Source organism: Myotis lucifugus, unplaced genomic scaffold (assembly GCF_000147115.1).
Source record: "Myotis lucifugus unplaced genomic scaffold, Myoluc2.0 scaffold_792, whole genome shotgun sequence".
NCBI classification, from domain to species: Eukaryota; Metazoa; Chordata; class Mammalia; order Chiroptera; family Vespertilionidae; genus Myotis; species Myotis lucifugus.
The window spans coordinates 60468-63870 of NW_005871840.1; the positions used below are offsets into that span (position 1 = coordinate 60468).

A 3403-nucleotide genomic window follows, 5' to 3' on the forward strand; every position below is an offset into this window, starting at 1 on the left:
TGGCCACCAGGGGGCGCCAGGGTTGACCTGAGGTGCCTTAGCCCCTCAAGCAGACTCTTCTGTTTGCAGCACAGTGGGGACGGGGCCACAGCCCATGAAACCCAAACGGTGGCTTCACAACAGAGAGTTTCACCTAACGCACAGTGAGCTTCACACGAAGGAAAGGACCATCGTGGACGTGAGAGAGAAAGGTGGCACGGAGAGCCCAGGCTGTGAGCACAGCGACCCAGAGAGATGAGCCCAGGATGTGGTTTCAGACCACACTGGCGTGTGGGGTTACAACAGCCTCCGAGGCAAAGACGTGAGAGGAGGCGTTGGGGTTAAAATAACTCCCCTCTGTTGAAAGGAGACGACGCTTTACCCACCGAAGGAAGCCACAAGGAGCGCTGCGTTGGGCAGGGACCCTAGGAAGGAAACCCCAGCCCGTGCACATGCAGCTCTGACGTCTACGCCGTCCTGCCCGCTGGCACAGGTCATCCTGAGCCGAGAGCTGAACCTAACAGCCGCCCCCCCCCCCCCCCAACACACCCAGAACCGTGCCTGATGCAACCACTGAGGCTCCTGGCGTAAGTGCAAAACCACTCTCCAAGCTTCCGAGTAACCAAGTATCACAGACCACACGAGGAACCATCCACCACGTGAGAGATCCAACAAACAACCAATAAGAGGGCAGGCCCCCCAAAGAACAGCCCTTTAGAAGGAACCACAGGGGAGCACAGAGCACAGTGTGGGGGCATCAGCACTGCCACTTACTGACCGTCCTTCTGTGTGTAAATAGGCGCAGAGCAGTGCTCCTGGCACAGGGTTGGCATGAGCACGGGCGAGTATGAAGTGGCCGTCCTGGGAGGTGGCCTTGGCCAGGGAGGCGGGGACTTGCGTGGAGAACCGGAAGTCCAGCGTGCAGGCGGCCCGCAGGCGGGGCCCCAGGTGGGGAGGAAGGAGGCGTCTGAGAACATCTTGTGGATGAAGTGACCCTGGAGAAGGCCGGGTGAGGCCTGGACCCCTCTCCTGCCCTTTCCCAGGTGGCCCTGCTGGGCCTAGAGCCAGCTTCCGGAAGCCGAAAAGGAGCCTCGGAAAGCTGCCAGCCCCGAGTTCAGATGGGGAAGCGGAGGGAGAGCTGCACTCACAACTAGAGGCTCCTCCCAGCTGGCCTTTCATTCATTCAACAGGAATCTCCCGAGTGCCTGCTGTGTCCCAGCCACTGTGTGGGGTGAGCCAGACGGACGTGGTGCCAACCCTCACAGGCTTATCTCCCAGGGAAGACATCGGTCAGAACATCTGGTGCCCTGCTTCCTCCCTGCCCTGGCTGCCCGCCCGCCCCGCACCTGCAGGGGGCATCAAAGGGGCCCAGAGACGTGTACTTACTCACACTCCCCTTGGGGATAGGGAGCAGTCAGGGGCATCCGTTTACATGCTGTCAGAGTCACAGGCTGCAGCGTCCCCCACCACCACAAGAGGGCGGCCTTGGCCTCCAGGCAGTGCCCACCTGTGGCCCAGGGCCAGCCCAGAGCTTGGCCAGTTCTGGGCTCCTTCACCCCCACAAACATGCCAGATTGAGCCGCCTTTGGTGCCCTTAGAACCCTCTGTCAGCAGGGCCTTCCCTCTCTGCTGAGACCAATGCCGGGAGTCTGGCCTCCCTGCTTCCCCACAGGGAGCAGGAAACATATTTAGCTGTGTGTTGATCTGAAGGTCAACGGAGGAGTTGACCTCACAGTCGACAGACTGATGATCAACGCTCAACCTGCAAAGAGTCAAGGATCCGGGACCTTCGTCCTGCCCTCGGCCCAGAGAGGGGCCAGGGAGAGGCCCGTCAGCAGAGTGGGGACGCTTACCAGCAGGCGCCCCAGGGCCTCCTTGGAGATGACAGACATGTTCTGCATGGAGACAGCCATGGACTTGTCTTCCACCCACTCCTCCTGGCGGCTGGCGATGGACAGGTGGCTGATCGGGATGCGGGGAGAACCAGTGGAGTAAGGCAGGCATCGTGGGGCCTTTGCACAGGAGAGGATGCCCCGTCCTTGGGGGGCGGTCACTCTTCTCCTTGAGCTCCTGTGACTTCCATCCTGTGATGCACGGTTAGCCGTTATTAATTCATCTTAGGTTAAATGATAAGAAAGAAAATAAAAATATTTGCTTTCAATATTTGTATATAAGCATGCATGCTTGTGTATGACTATGCAAGCGTGCATAACCAACAAGGAAGAAATATGCATGATAATTACAGCCCTCAGTTCTGCAACCGGTCACATGGTTGCTGGGTTTTAGAGCTGTCATCTTCCACTACCCAGCCCAGGCCCTCAGCAAACACCTCAGCCGGTCATGCCTGGTTCCCTACCTGGTGGGATGACCCCAGCCTTCATTCCTGAGAAGTCTGGGCCCAGTCACCCTGTCTTAATTGGCTTCTTGTAGTTTCCCAGTGACTTTAATCACAGGATATGGTAGTGCTAAGTGACATCCTATGGGATTCCTCATTTTCACCCCAGCCAATGATGATGGGCTGCCTCCTGCACACCCCCCCAACTGGGGATCGAGCCCACAACACGGGCATTTGCCCTGACTGGGAATTGAACCATGACCACCTGTTCATAGGTTGACACAACCACTGAGCCACGCCGGTTGGGCTAGGTGGCAGTCTTAGCTTCCAGTTCACTGGAATCGTTGTGTCGCGGTTAAATCATTTCTCCCTGCTGTGGACTGAATTTGTGTTCCGAAAACTCATGTCCATCCAGAACCTCGGAATGTGACCGTACTTGGAAATGAAATATCAGCGGATGTAAATCAAGTGACTGGAGTCTTATAAGAAGGTCATGTGAAGACACAGGGAAGAAGGCCAGTGAAATGGGGCAGGCACTGCAGTGATACTGTACAAGCCAAGGCAGGCCCAGGACTGCTGGCGGCGGCGGCAGCAGCAGCCGCTAAGTGTGTGAGCATCCAGTCGTGCTCCGAGACCCCTCTGTCTTCCGTGCGGGCCAAAGAGGAGAGCTGAATGGAGACTGGGAATCCCCACCCCTGCACCTTTCAAGCTCTTGTTGGTGACGCTCTCTCTGCAATCCCTCCAGGGATGTGGCATTGCTTTCGATTGACCATTTCCTACGTAGAGGCAGTTCTAGTGACTTCCACGTGGCCTTCTATGCCCTGACACCCCTCACCCCAGAGGTCAAGGAACCAATGTGGGGAGTCTGCCAGTTGCTGGGGACACACCTACCTCTAAGGATGTGTTCAGGGACCCACTGGACGCACTGTGAGATCGACCTGAGCTAAAATGCCATTGATCACCTGACCTCCACAGGTTTCCACCCCGACCGGGGACCACAGTGATGCTTTGGGTCTCCTAGATTTCATGTCAATTTAGAGCCAGTGTCGAGTAATCCTGAACGTCTGGTCATTTCCTTTTCCCAGAGCA

At 57.0% G+C, this 3403-nt stretch overlaps 1 protein-coding gene across 1 annotated transcript in view; it reads right to left on the minus strand.

Moving 5' to 3' along the window:
- The window catches only part of NLRC5 (NLR family CARD domain containing 5), a 51828-nt gene extending 49685 nt beyond the window's left edge, over window positions 1-2143 (minus strand). The window contains exon 1 of the mRNA XM_023747084.1: window positions 1833-2143. The gene's annotated coding sequence lies outside the window, so the exon portion shown is untranslated. The remainder of the gene's footprint in view (window positions 1-1832) is intronic.
- Between the last annotated feature and the right edge of the window lie 1260 nt (window positions 2144-3403).